The sequence below is a fragment of the Silene latifolia genome, chromosome 6 (genome assembly GCF_048544455.1).
Source record: "Silene latifolia isolate original U9 population chromosome 6, ASM4854445v1, whole genome shotgun sequence".
Lineage (NCBI taxonomy): Eukaryota > Viridiplantae > Streptophyta > Magnoliopsida > Caryophyllales > Caryophyllaceae > Silene > Silene latifolia.
The window spans coordinates 127,102,691-127,118,811 of record NC_133531.1 but is presented as its reverse complement, the minus strand read 5'-3'; the positions used below and the strand labels follow the sequence as shown (position 1 = coordinate 127,118,811).

At 35.8% G+C, this 16,121-nt stretch overlaps 1 pseudogene; it reads left to right on the top strand.

Moving 5' to 3' along the window:
• Nucleotides 1–2,563: 2,563 nt before the first annotated feature.
• On the top strand, nucleotides 2,564–9,235 carry LOC141587246 (ferrochelatase-2, chloroplastic-like; annotated as a pseudogene).
• The last annotated feature ends 6,886 nt before the right edge of the window (nucleotides 9,236–16,121 follow it).

The following is a 16,121-nucleotide window of genomic DNA, read 5'->3' as shown; positions in this document are numbered from 1 at the left end:
TACTTTCTTTTAACATGTCTACAATTTTTTTTTTTTGGCCGGTCGGCCGGTCCGAGTGACAGGAGCTCTCATTTCTTAAATACGAGTTAGAAATTTGAAAGAGAGTCGGGTTAAAACACGGGTTAAACCAAATACCCCAGACCGTACAATAAGTTTTGGGTTTTTAATATCGTCTTCGATACGATTTTCAAAAGCGGACAGCTCGGAAGTCCGACAATTCTATTCCGTATTATTCAATGCTAGCGTTTTAAAACACGATAGTTAATTAGTAGTTAGGTGCAATAGTAGCAAAGAATCATATGAACATACGAGCACTTTCCCTATTGGACAGTACGTTTCGTAGCTACCAATACCAACTCCCCTCATTTTAATTAACTTCACTGACTTGAAACTACATTGGCGCGACCGTGATGATAATCGTTTCACGCTGGTAGTCTCCAAGGTTAACAATTAGCACCTGGACTCGACCAATCGTGTAAGGAAGGTTTGGAACGAATGGAAACAGGACCTAGAGAGGAAAAAAAAGAGATTATTTAAGATGGGCACAAGCTAGATCTAGCAAAAGCAATCCGATCCGAATAGGTTGATCCGAAACTGACCCGAACTATATCACCCGAATGTGATCTGAAAACCGAACAGACCCGACTCCACTCGAATATGACCTGAGTTTTATTGGCCCGATCCGAAACCATCGAACCCGAAAATGACCCAACAAAACATAACTCTAATTGAACTGAAAAGCTTAAAATGGCTTTTTCTCTCTTATTTATTGACCCGGAAATAACCCGACCCGAAACAACCCTACCTGTTTGACCCAAAACAGACCCAAAGCCTGAAATGACACGACCCAAATTAACCGACCTAAACTGGCCCAAACCGAATATAACCCGATTAACCCGTTTACCACATCTAGGCACAACTCATACCGCAGTTCGTAGGTGCTCTACCAAAGGCCAAACACAAAGAGTCCAAAACCCAAGCTGTATAGTTTTTTTTTTTTTTTTTTTTTTTTTTTCATTTTCCGTTCTATTTTCAAAAGCCCTACACCCGAGAGTCAGACACTTCTATTAAAATGTCTTGCTTGTGACGGACACTATTCGTCATAAGCTGAAGACGGATAGTTGCTCTCTCACAATAAGGCAAGTGGGAGGGCAAGTGGGGGAAATGGAGCACCCCATGGATAGTGTCACTTGCATATTATGAGAGGAGCACTATCCATCTTCAGCTTATGACGGATAGTGCCCGTCTTCAATGAGAATTTGTTCGATTCTATTTTGTAAGACAACAACTCTCCTATAGAACCGTCTTCTAACATAGGAGGGGCCCAACAGAAAAATTAACCCAAAATAAGGAAAGGTTAAAAACAAAATAAAAATTCCTTCAATTCTTCCCTACCTTTTCACGTTCTCATCACCTCCACCGCCTCCCCTACTGCCTCGTCAATCTGCGTCGTCCCAGCCTATACAACCGTCGTTCCCATCATGTTCCTTCGGCTCTCCCTCTGCTTCCATCAAGCAACTGAAACGAAAAAATGAAGATCGCCAATAATCAGAGTCGATAACAATCACCATCTATTAGGTTTGGGAATGATCTTCAAAGTTTCAAATTTTTGTAATTCATATTCAACACTTGAAAAGTTTAATTTATGGTTATAACTTGAATACTCATGGTTTTACTTTGAAAACTTTGAGTTTTAATTCCAAAGTTTTTATCTTCAATCATGATGTTTTTAAGTTAAAATCTTATGTTTTAGAGTTAAAAGGGATCAATTTTACGTTAGATTTTAAATTAAAATCACTTCAAAGTTTTCAAATTAGAACCATGATTTTTTAATTTAAAACCGAACAATTTCAAAGTCAGAATAACTACTCATTTGTCATTTAAAATTCAAAGTGTATAATACAATCTCCCTAGTTGTCTTATTAAAACCAAAAATTAGTATTGTTAATGGTGGTGGATAATATCATAATAAGTAGTAGAATTATGAAGAGGTGCTCTCGGTGGTTATCTAGCTGGGAAGTGGGAAGTTGCAGACTGCAGCAAGTAGTTTTTTTTTTTTTTTTTTTTTTTTTTTGGAGGGTGTAATTTATTTGGGCTTTTATTAGTGGGCTGGTCTTATAGTAAAAGACTGCCTTACTCAACAATTTGTGTTTGTAAGATATTCAATGGTAGCGTTTAATAAAAACACGTTTAATAAAAACACAATAGTAGTTAGGTGCAAATAGTAGCAAGGAATCAATATAAACTCGCACTTTCCCCTATTGAACGAACACGTACGTTTGGTAGCAGCTACCAACTCCCTTCCCTCATTTTACCAAAGAAAAGTCCCAATTTTTCGACACAAACACTACAACCATTAATTCTTCCCTTCCATTTTTTGATCTCTTTGTGTAGACGCCATGGATGCAACTTCTGTTACCATTTCCCAAATCACCGCCTTCACTAATTCCAGCCATAGATTTAATCGGTAACTATGTTTTTCATTTTTTATCATTGATCCTATACTTTTTTTTTTTTTTTTGTAAGTTTAATCATGTTCTTAATTGTGTGTTTAAATAATGGGGTTTCGCTAATTCATCTTTTCAAACCTGTTTTTCTGCATTTTATAGTAGATAGAAAACCCATTTGCCTAAACTGTTATTAAATCATGGGTTCACGTTAGTTTCTCATTTTAAGGTTGTTTTGTTGCTCAAATTTGTCTTAAAACTGTTGTAATCATATTTGTGAAGATGGGTTTTCGTTAGTTTCTGAGTATTTGTCTTTAAAGTTGTACCATGTAACTCCATTTCTGTTTTTTAGCAGCATTTTGGTGAATTCTTTGTAAAAATAATCATCATTCTATAGTAAATGGATCTAAATATTACTGCAGTTTACCGTTAGTTCAGATATAGTAGATGGAAGTTTCTGATTCATTAATTTCATCTTCAACTTCCGATTTTTGGTCCATGAATTTATCTCGCTAATCGTCTTTGTTTGGGTTAAATATGGAGCACAAGTAAGCAAGAGAAGCTTGTAACCTCTTATATCAATTCACTTGATTGATTCTCCCATTCTTTGATTCATTAGTATAGGGTTCATTAAGATGTAATTTCACTTCTCTACTGACCATTGATCAAGACTGACCAAAAATTTTGATCCCTGATTCATGTTTATTCACCAATTGCTTCCTATCAATAATGTCTAAACCGTAAATTTAGTGTTTGCCTCTCGAGTAGCTTTGGTTTCTGAGTCGAGTTATTGGGTCAAGCCTCCTCCATTTCAATAGTTTTGTCAATATAAAAAGAAAAGTCCCAATTTCTCTACACAAACACTACAACCCTTAATTCTTCCCTTCCATTTTTTGATCTCTTTGTGTAGACGCCATGGATGCAACTTTTGTTACCATTTCCCAAATCACCGCCTTTACTAATTCCAGGCATAGATTTAATCGGTAACTAAGCTTTTCATTTTTTATCACTGGTCCTATACTTTTTTTTTTTTTTGTAAGTTTAATCATGTTCTTAATTGTGTATTACTAGTCGGGTTGGTGTCCCAAGATCGATTTTATACTCTTAATAATTACCTATGTTGTATTAGTTGAATTGTGAGCCTGTTGAGTATTGTATACGTTATGAATTATGATCAATCACCAACCTTTTGCTGATTAATCGTTTCTTGATGATGGCCCTGTGCCCCTGGCCGTCTTTTGTTAGCTAGTTTAGCCGGTAAAGTCAAAAGCGGTTTTACTTATGACCTGGGTTCAGTCCTTTTAGTACCAAAACTGCCCTTATGGTTATGGCTCCCTTTACTAAAAAAAACTATGGATTTTCCGTTGGATCAGTCACGATCAAGCTGTCACAGATTGGTGGAGGGGGTGTTGGACTTGACGGAAATATCGAACTTGGGTTGGTGGTAGTTGTTATTTTTGTTCCAATTAGCCTGATGCTATCTGATCATTTTTGTGTTATTCTAACAATGGGTATTGTTTGAAGTATAATAAGAGTCATGGCCGTGTTTGATTCCCCGTGGTCCTGTAGGAAAATATGTTCTAGGATTGCAATTGCGAAAATATTAGATTCAAGCTGAACAAAGCCAGTTACATGCCGGATTTGTACTTACGAAATTTCTTTATAGTCTAAACCATCTAGGTTCTCATTCCTCGAATGTATCTGGGCCTCTTTTATAATTTCGACTAGGTTATAAGTAAACATTCAGTTTTGGGTATTTGTTTTGGACTAGCTGAACCAAATTAAGTATTCTATTCGATGACTTAATGACTCTATGATTTTTGTTTCAATGATAGCAAAATCATAAGGTTATAAATTTCTTAGCCATATTTCTGAAATTTGTTGTCTACATCGTGCTAATTATTCAGTCGGAGACAATTTTGCCATTAAAGGTGTGAAGTAGTTGTCTCCGGAGAGTCATTTGGGTGATTATGTAATGGTGCTTTGTGGGATTTTGTCTCCATGTGGCCCATGTAGGACGATTTAATGACTTATCACTCGGTTGATTAGTTATCAGTGGTAACTCACCTTTCTTGAACTTTGAGTTGTGGTTTCTAATCTACCTATCACACATTCACACCTTAAACTGAGATTCTTATTTGTTCATATCGGTTGATTACATTTTCAATACTCGCATTTCCTTACATGCTACATCCTGTCATTGCTGCTCTTAATTTTTTTTTGGTAAATAAGTTTCCAAGCATCATTTTTTTTTTGTTATAGCTATCAATGTTTCATCTACTGGCATGAATACAGAAATTTACCCAAAAATGAAGGCAAATGTACCATTCTTGATGACTCTGTTTAGCTAATTTTGTGCACGGTGAGACTTTTATAATTCGCAGTTTTCTGATCATCTTCACTAACCATTTACGTTTTCCCTTTTAGGTATACATGTAGCCATTGTTCAGATGGCGTGTCATTCGGTAGATCTTTCCGTTCCTGCAGTGTCCCTCCTTCTCGATCAGTCGATGGTCATATTAGAAATAGCATTGGATTATCTTCTTGCCAGCTAAAAATGAGAAGTGATAGAGTAGGGAATTCTTTTTGCTCTGCAACCACTTACACAGGCACATATGGTGAGGTGGAAGCTACTTCACAAATTGCAGAAGAGAAAATTGGTGTGCTTCTCCTGAATCTTGGTGGACCTGATACGCTTGATGACGTCCAACCGTTCTTGTACAATCTATTTGCTGATCCAGTATGCCTTTTTGACTCTGTTTGTCCGTCGATTCCATTTTTCATATATTGATTTGCTTTCTATCTCCCAAAACATATATACTGACTTTCTTATCAATCATAATTTTGAATTAGGACATCATTCGCCTACCCAGGTTGTTTCGCTTTGCAAAGACCTTTGGCTCAACTTATCTCTACACTTAGAGCTCCAAAAAGCAAGGAAGGGTATGCTTCCATTGGAGGGGGTTCACCACTACGAAAAATCACAGATGAGCAAGTTAGTCATTAGTGGTATTTTTTGTGTGTGTGTGTTTAGTATAATGCTTATCCATAGTTGTTTTTATTTCAGTTCATTATAATTAAACTCTACCATGCTGCCAATTCTAATGGTATTAACTGTCAAATTATGAAGGCAAATGCACTGAAGTTGGCGTTGGAAACAAAGCATAAGAATGTGTCCGTCTATGTTGGCATGCGATATTGGTACCGTTCATCAAGAGGCGCTTCATCGTGTTCGATTCAATTCAATTTTTCTCCTTTGTTACATTTAAATGAAATAAAAGATGCATCTGCTGTTTTATCGGAGGCTCAAATTAAATGTCATGTATTATACTCAGAAGAAAAATAAAATTCTTTCTAGTAGTAGCTTGCATGTTTGCTTGAACCTGTTGGCATAATACTTCCTCCTTTTTGGGTACTATATTTTCTATTCTCCCACTTCTCATGCTTTCCTTATAAGGTAACTATTTCAATTGTATTTACCAAAATTACCCCTGCGGCACCCTTTTTCACCTCATCCAACACTCGGGCCCCCAATCACCAATCCCAACCACCTCGATCCACCCTCAGACCTGGCCTTCCTTGAATCTCGACCCATCCGCCACCGACTCTCCAAAGCGATGACCCGCAAACCGCCACTCTAACAAAGACAAGTCCTAGCCGTTTCCACTGCTCCTCTTCACCAGATACCCAACCAGTGCAAAGCCCACCCAAAACCAGCCTCAGTATCTAACCCTCTATTACCCAAAAACCCACGTCGTTCCTGTCCTGTTCCCATCAATCATCACTATACCACCAACCTCCATCAAAGATATCACCCCTGTTCACCCCCTACCCTAGATCTAGGATTTGGTGGCTAGGTCATGGGATGGCGGTGGCAGTTGAGAGTTGATGCTCGGCGTATTGGGTGTTGAGGGTGGCCGGCGGTGATAGCGTTGATGGTTGGTATTTGTGTAGTGTCGGTGTGGTGGCTGGTCTTGGGGTGGGTATGTTGGGTAGATTGGATGAGGTTAATGTGAGACTGAGAGTAGAGCTAATGAAGGGTAATTGGGCAAACAAAGACCATTTCCTTAAAAAGGTTGACAAGTCAAATGGGAGAATAAAAAATGGAAGGAGTTTAATGTTGCCAACTTCATCTGTGTTAGGAGTAGCGTATTGTTGTTTCATGTAATTGGAGCATGCAATGAAATGGGGACTATTTTACTCTTTCTATGGTTAATTTGAATTGCAGTGCAAAAAACAGTGACTTTCTCTAGGAACTTAGCAGATATAATTTCTGTTTACTTAAAACATTCTTATTTCAAGAATTCGCATTGTCAAGCTTTCCTGTAAACAAAGAGGCAGTAGATCAGGTTCATTTTCAATTAGATTTTTCCCTGTCTGCTGTGTCTGAACAGGAATTGTACATGATATCAACAATAGAAGCTTAATCCTAATCAAAGTCCAAAAGGCGTTGTTATGTATAATGCTTGACTCTTTCCATGGTGTTAGTTTGAATTTTGAAATGAAATTCAAAAGGCATTTTCGAAACCTTTTAACTAGTAAAATTGCTACTACTCGACATTCTTCTTTCAAGCACTCAAATCTGTTGCTTTTATTTTGCATTTGGTCATATAGCTGAGTCGGCAAAGGGTCAATATTATATTTCTTTACCCTTGAAAGTTTTATATTTTGATTTTGCCAAGACAAGGTGGTTGAACTTGTATCATTTGCTCATATAGATTAAGAGTGACAAGATTACAAAGCTGGTTATTCTCCCTCTCTACCCCCAGTATTCTATATCTACAACTGGCTCCAGTCTTCGAATTCTGCAGAATATGTTCAGGTATCCTTGTTTCTAAATCAAGTCGTCGTTAACTTTTTTTTTTTGCTTACTCTAATTCAAGTCTGTTTCAGGGAGGATGCGTATCTTTCTAGTCTCCCTGTAGCTATCATTAGATCCTGGTATCAACGGGAAGGTTATGTAAGGTCTATGGCCGACCTGATTGAGAAAGAGCTACAATCTTTTTCCTCACCAGACGAGGTAGGCACTTTCATTGACTGGCAAAATTGGCCTTTTTTTTCCTGTTGTTAACTATTGTGTTAGATTTTTGTTTTGGATTGGAACTCTACAATAAGTTACATTAGACGGTCTTACATGTGAAGCCAATTCATTAACCATAAAATTAAATGAGGAATACTTTAACATTGTGGTTGGTTTCACATAAACTGTCTCAGACGAAACTCCATGTTGACACTAATTGTCATTGTTGAAATAAATGTTTAGGTTATGATATTCTTCAGTGCTCATGGAGTGCCAGTTAGCTATGTAGAGAATGCTGGCGATCCCTACAAAGACCAGATGGAGGATTGCATCTTTTTAATTATGAGAGAGTTGAAATCTAGAGGGATCAACAACGATCACACTCTTGCTTACCAGGTTTGAAACGAGAAAATCTTGTATACACATTGACTTTCTGAACATATGAACCTTCTTTATTGTAGTTTTGTAGTTACTTTTTCCTAGTCCTTTTGTCTGCATCGTTCTCTTGCCACTAATACTGCCGAGTATTTTTTTTGTTTCCTTTAATTCTTCTCTGTCGTAATTCTTTTCTTGATGCCCTAATGTTCAGAGTCGAGTTGGTCCAGTGCAATGGCTGAAACCGTATACTGATGAAGTTCTTGTTGAGCTTGGCAAGAAAGGAGTCAAGAATCTGCTAGCGGTGCCTGTGAGGTGAGATGTAGATTGATTGAGTTCATTTCCGTCTTTTGTTGTCCTAATGAATGATGATAGAGTAGTTCAATCAATTTTATTTGTCATTATTAATATCAGCTGAAATTTCAAGCATTTTACGTTGGTGCATATTATTATTGTTTCTGAAGATCATGAGGGATAAGATACGTCTTAACGGACAACATACTAGTATGAACTATGAGCCCTGCTGAAGAATTATATCCAATTTTAGAACTTTAATTGGGGTATGGACTACGGACTAAATCCCAAAGCTTTTACTTTGGCATCTTGTACTCCCTTTGTCCTAGCCAGTAGTTTACGTATTCCGTTTTGGTTCATCCCATCAAACAGTTCATGCTCGAACCCACTTGCTTGTTTACGCATAAAAAATTGATCCAAAAGCTAATGCTACTGGTGGTAAGATGAAATCTACTTGTTGGGTTGTATCTTGTATGTTATGAATCTGAAAGTTCTAAAATCGTATTTCTCTTGCAACTTAATGTAGCTTTGTGAGCGAGCACATAGAGACACTTGAAGAAATAGACATGGAATACAGGGAGTTAGCCCTCGAGTCAGGTGTTGAGAACTGGGGCCGTGTACCTGCCCTCAACTGCAACCCGTCTTTCATCAATGATCTAGCAGATGCTGTTACGGAAGCCCTACCTTTGGCCACTGCAATGTCTACAGGTGCATCTGAGGAAGGTGATAACGACCCAATCAAGTATTTTGTCAAGATTTTCTTTGGGTCCATACTCGCCTTTGTCTTGCTTTTGTCCCCTAAATTGGTCTCGGCGTTCAGGAGTAACCTTTTGTAGAGAGTAGCACGATATACCTACTAGATACTTGAAAGCTTACACTTAGAGTGCCTAAATATGTCAGGAGAACCACAATAGTGAGTAATTATGCCAAGTCCTATTCTTCTTTGTGACTAGTTTCGACACGGATAAAGAGTGGAGTTATATTTTGTAGCCTATCCTTTATGGCAATAGCACGTCTGATATAATACATAGAACATAGCATAGTTGCATTTTCTGCAACATCTGAACTCTTATTAATTGTTACGATATCTGCAATCTCCCATTGATCTTTTCTCATAGATTTGTTGGGTGTAAGAGAAGGCACGCGGCTAAGTATCTGGCTCATAAATTGTAGTGGTCTTTGATCATAACTTACAAATGTCTTCTTTAAAGTTCACAAATATAGACCTGGATCATTGCAGGTAGACCTGGTAAAGCTGACCCGATAACTGATTTGAGACCGAAAGTGACCTGACACGAGGAGACCCGAATTGAAGTGACCCAAAATGGCCTGATAAATCTAAAATGATCCGAAATGACTTAATTATGACAAAATCATGACCTGAGTGACCCAAATGATCAGACCCAAAATGACCCGAAAACAATTCGGCCCAAACGCGACCCGAATGACCAATTTACCAGGTCTAATTGCAAGTGTGGACTAAAAGGGGATTATTGATATTTTTTTTTTCGACAATTGTGGGATTATTGATATGTAGAAGTGTAGAACGAAGATGGGTGAAATCTCAACAATGTGCATGCTGTGAAAAGACCATCTTATACGGAGTACTTGTAGAGGTGCAATCGGGTCACTCGGGTCGGTTACGGGTCGGGTCATATCGGGTTCTGGTTGTGGCGGGTTAGCGACGGGTCGGGTCGGTTACGGGTCATGTCGGGTCATCTTCGGGTCGGGTCATCAACGGGTGGCAAGTCGGGTCGGGTCAGTATCGGGTCAGATTATAAGCATATATTTTATCTTATGTACTCCCTCCAATTTCATTTATTGTTCCTCTTTCCCTTTCCATCCATTTTCTTATTGTTCCCTCTTTCCTTTTTTGGACAATTTTGTGTGGTCCAAAATCAATTTGATGTGGGGTCATGTGTATTGTGTGGTCCAAATTGATTCCCTTATTTCTTATGCCAAAAAGAAAGGGGAACAATAAATGAAATTGGAGGGAGTATTTAGTTTTAGATGGGTAAATTTATGTTTAAACAACGTGTAGGTGTATTAGTTGTAATTTTAAGTGAAAATAATTAAGATTAATGTCAATTTGGTCTTATTTACACCATTATTAAGCTAATTCATTATCGGGTCATCTATCGGGTTGAGTCAATATCGGGTCACAGATCGGGTCGGGTCGGTTCAGGTCGGGTTGGAAAAAAATAAGGATGTTATCAGTTATCGAGTCGGGTCGGTTCGGTTTCGAGTCACCCAATTTTCGGGTTGTATCGGGTCGGGTTTCGGGCGGGTCGGATCAGCTTTTGCCAGCTCTAAGTACTTGGTAAAACAAGTTATATTCGTTGGATTTGATTAGAGTTTGGAGCAGTATCAATAGTTTAATTGACTTGTATTCTTGCGATGAGTTAACACCTCGAGTTATTACGTGCAAGCAAATAAGATGATAAATGTAGTGAAAGTCACCACCATAGTGGTAGTATTAAGAAATGGCAATAAGGTGTATTTTAAGCAATATAATCAAGTAGTAAATCAACCCATGTGCCCATATGTATATAATCCTAATATTACTCATCCACTAATAATCATTCATAGATGGTCAATTCCACATTTATTTATTTTTGGTTTTGTCTCAAAGTCCAAGAAAAGAAAAGTGGGTCAATTATTAGATGAGAAGTAAACCAAATTGATTGTGGATGATTATTTGCTGGCATTCCTAAAATAGAATGGCAAAACAATTGCTTGAGACACCCTGAAATGAAGAGTTGAGATCCTATGTCCCACGTTTGTGTCTCATCTCGTGTCCCATTTTCCTTATCTTACGACAAATCATCCCTCACATAATAATTGGGACGGAGGGAGTAGACCAACACAATAAGGAAGAAAGTGTAAGAATCATGAGTCAAACGGATTGTCTTATTATCATAAAGTACTAATATTTGAATTCATTTTACCCTTAAAATGGATATTGTCGTTTTTTTTTTTGAAAGAATTCCGAAGGCATTACTATAACAATGAAATGTCGAATACTACAACACTGTTTGCAAGAGGTGGTAAACTAGCCGCCTATACAACTCTACCAATAACCTTGGAACAATATGAGCTAACGCGTGTACAATATAATTGTTAACACGACTCGTATGCGACCAAATAATAGATTGGAAATTATTACAGAATATTGTCGTTGTAAGCAAGACTAGTTGTTCACCCTACATTAATCCATATATCCATATCATACCTAAATTCATATAAAAAGTATCATTCATATTTCACCCATTTAATTTAAGTATGCAGATATGAGGTGAATTGTCTACCATATGCCCTGCCATTGTCTTAAAAATATCATTTCATACAAATATGTGTGTAAGCCGCCTTATATAAGTTTATTGTAAAACAAATAAATTTGCTACTTTTACCCACTAATAATATAGTAACTAGGTAGTATTCCGCGCTTCGCGCGACTTGTTTTAAAATTTTATTATTATAATTGAAAAAAATAATATAATTGATATATAACCTTTAATATTTTTACTTGCAAATAAAAATATATTAATTTTTCTCAAATTTTATTTTTTTGGTTTAAGTTCAGTGTTTTAAAATAAAATACATATAATTTTGATAAAACTAATAAGTTATAGTTAATTACGCATGATCAACATTTTACAAATAGATTTGTGACTGACTAAATATCATATTAATTAAAATAAAATTTATTCGAATAATGCGACAATCAACATTAATTTCTCAAATTATATAATTTCACGGCATGTTATGTTCCAAATTAATTAATATTTGTTCAAAATGATGTGAATATAATTTTATGCAATTTTTATTTTTTTTACGTATAACGTGTGATATTATTTGAGAATATCTATAAGATTTATTCAAATGCTTTTGGTTGTGTCTTACTTGTGCTATGTGTCAAACAATATCTATAAGATTTTCAACTTTTGTTTTTTTTTAACAACTATAAATAATGATGTTTAAGAGTTTACCTGTAAATAAAATAAGTTGAACGTTCCAAATATCATTTTCATAAGATAACATATAAAATATTTAACTAAAAGTAATATCTAGTTAGTTATAATCAATGTTTTATTCTAGACGTATACATATTTAAATGAAGATATTAAAAAAAAATGTAATGTGTTTTCTACTTTACACGTGATTTGTAATATTATATTACTCCCTTTATTCTAAATAACTTTCCCTATTTCCTTTTTCGTCTATTCACAATACCTTCCCTATTTTCTTTTTTGGTAAATTTTATATTTATTTTAATCACCTCACCCACAATAATACCTACAATACTCATACTTTATGTTATTTTAATCATCTCATCCCACAACAATACCCCACAATATGCAGCAGGAGCTGAGGACCATGGCCTTGACTTTCTAAACAATGACCTAGCTCAGTCCAGCAATGACCAAGCCACAACAGGCCACTGCAACAAAGACCAAGCCAAGACCAGTCCCATTTCTGGAAGCAGACCTAACCAGCATCAGTAAAACCAGCAACAGCCACCCTGGCAAGCTGAATCCCTTTTTAATTAAGTCTAAATCAACCCAAGGAGCCAGGCCAGAAGATCAATGCCATCCACGGAAATTAAACTGAAGCCAAGCTGCAAATTGGGACAGGAAAGCATAAAGCATAAAGCAGCTTTCCATTTCTAACTAAACATTTGAAGATTGTCCTTAAAAGAACCTTTGCCTTGTCCCATACATTTTCAGATAGCACCTAGAGGAAGTTAAGGCTTCAACCAGTCTTTATGCAAGCAGCCAAAGTAGCCAACTGCCCAATGCAAAAAACCTGTCACTTTCACCTGCAGTTACCTTTTGTTTTCACTTCAGTTTACTTACTTTCACCTTGTATTCGTTTTTAATATATTTCCTTATGTTTGTTTGCTTCCTAAGAACATTTCCTGGCCCTTGGATGAGATATCTAGGGTTTATTTGTAAGATCAAGACAAGGAGATGCCTATATAAAGACCTCTACCTCCCACTGTTTCAGGTAGACTTTTGATAAATGAAAAACCTTGAGATTTCTCTCAACAAACCAAATTCTTATTAACTTTGCTGAGTCTTAATTATAAGTCAGGCTTAATAGTGTCTTGTGCTTGCTTAGATACTGATTAAGTACCTAGAGGTGTGTCTTGGACAATCCTGTGCTTGCTGTTGTTTAAGTCACATTGTGTTTGGATTTGTCATAACCTGTGCTTGTTGTGGTTGTGTCAAGTTCAAGTGTACAAATTGTTAAGCTAATCTCTCGTGCTTGCTGTGGTTATTAGTTTGATAATTATATCTGTAACACCCCCATACACCAAGTGCCTTACCAGGACCACATAATACATGGGAATGCAACCATGTCGGTTACCCAAGGCAATGACTATCAAATTAACCATAAAAAAACATACTTTAGATAAATAAGTTTAAAGTAATTACATCAAAACTAACTGTAAAGTAAAGTACAACTGTTCTAAAACCAAACTACCACTAAAGTAACAAAAGTATTATGATAACACAGCAGAAGACTACTATCAGACTCGTGGCGACTCCATCCCCAGCTAATCCCGCGCGCATCCATAGAATACCTGCTAGACAACTGCTCACCACCCCCGAATGGATCACCATAGTTTTTAAAACATTTAAACGGGGTCAGTTACTGATTACACAAAACACACTATATAAGATACAACACACACATTACCCAAACTCAGTCACAACTCCACACACCTGACTACACACTAAAGTGAAAACCCATCGCAACAGATATTCCACACCGCCAGTGGGGGACCGCAACCGTGCCCACCTAAGCCCCGCTCATCAATACCGAGCAAAAATCCAAGTTCCTTAATGTGTACATCCCCTCCTGTGGCGGGTTCCACAGAGGGCGAATCAAGGGCGTGAAGCCACTCCCGCAAGTGACTCCATTCAGCCGAGGACACACCTCGAGAACGACAGACAAACAACAACAACCAACAACAACATCAACAATTACCAATTAAAATACGATATAGATAAATGCCATTAACCATCAACAACCAATCAACCAACCAATTTACATGTAAACAATAACCAAGTAGGGAAACCCTACCTGGAAAAGCAATCACCAAGATCGTCACAATCAGCTAATCAAAATCGTTCTTCAACAAAATCACCTCCTATCAAACATACAATCATATAATTACCATCTAATAAACACAATACTCCCAAAACCCCCAATTTACCCAATTAGGGTTTCAACCAAAATCAATGAAACAACATAAAAACCATACTAGGATCTTACCCACATTACGACGGTCTCAACAGCGTAAAGAACACAACGATCCGACGACTCTAGCCCTTAAGATTTGATAGCAATGAGAGAGAGAGAAGCAACGTAACTTTGTTTTATCTTTGTGAAGTTTAGAAAAGTGTAAAAAAATGAAAAGAAACTGACGGATTAAGTTTATATATCTTTCTCACGTTGTTATCAAAACCCGTAAAAAACAACCAGTAAAACCAACTTACTCGATCAAGTAAGTAACTTACTCGATCGAGTGACCCTTACTCGATCGAGTCCCCAACTTGCTCGATCAAGTACCCATCAACAGAACACTGTTTCGTAAACCAAACTTACTTACTCGACAGAGTAAGCCCTACTCGATAGAGTACCCAAAGACATAGAAAACCGTAGTATTACAATATCCCTCTTTTATCCCAGAAATCAATCATAGTTTCAGTCAGGCAGTCTTCAGTATTGTGTCTGTCAGTCTGAGTTCTTCAATTAATTAAAATTACTTAGACTACTAGTAAAATCTTGAAATTTGGCTCAGTTTTAGTTCATAATTAGGATTAAATTGTCACCAAAATTCAGCATTTTAGAGGGTCATCTACTATTTTTACCAAATTACTGAAAGTCATTGCATTCCAAGCCGTGTTGGGGAATTTGTCAGAATTCTTCTTGAATTTTCTGATAGTCCCTATTGTTTACACTAAACAATACCCCCCTCCCCCCTCTCTCTCTCCCCCACAACAATATTTTATGCTTATTTAAATCAAACCCTTAAAACGTGTACCACCCATAATAAGAAAGATTATCAATACTAGGCGGAAGTACTTAATAACAATTACTTTTGTTTTAATTATTCAAACCCACCCGCGATCAGTGTGTACATACATACCCGTTATCAATTTATTTAAACCTCTCAAAATGTCATACGAAATATGTTATTTAATTTGTCTCACTACTCGTTAATTAAAGCCGTTTTATACACAAGCTAGTTGTCTCTCCCACTTAGGCCCTGTTCTTTTGGACTTAATTTCAGTTCTAATAAGTTCAATTCAGTTCAGTTCAGCTTTATTAAGTTCAGTTCAATTCATTTCAGCTCCATTCAGTTCAGTTCAGTTCAGTTCAGATCAGTTCAGTTCAGTTATTTCAACATTAATATTATTATTCTTATTTTATATTCCTATTGTTATCATTGTTATTATATTAATTTATTTACTATTGTTATTATTATATTAATATTTATTTTTAATATTTATTGTATTACTATTATATTTATTATTATTATTATTATTATTATTATTATTATTATTATTTTATTTATATTTAATATATTTATTTATTATTATATCATTATTATGATTAATAGCAATATTAGTAGTATTAATATTTATATTTATATTTATATTATTATTATATTATATTTATTATGTTATTAATATATTCATTTTTATTAATATTATTAATAACATATTTATTATTACTATTATACTAATAAATTATTAGATTACATCTATTATTATTATTATTTATATTAATTATACATCATGTTTATTTTTTAGTTATTATTATTAATATATTATATTTATTATTAATAATGTTATCATTTATATTACTAATATATTATTATTATTACTATACTATTTAGTATTATATTACTATTTTATTTTTTATATAACTTATTAGATTATTGTTATATTATATCAATATATTATTAATAA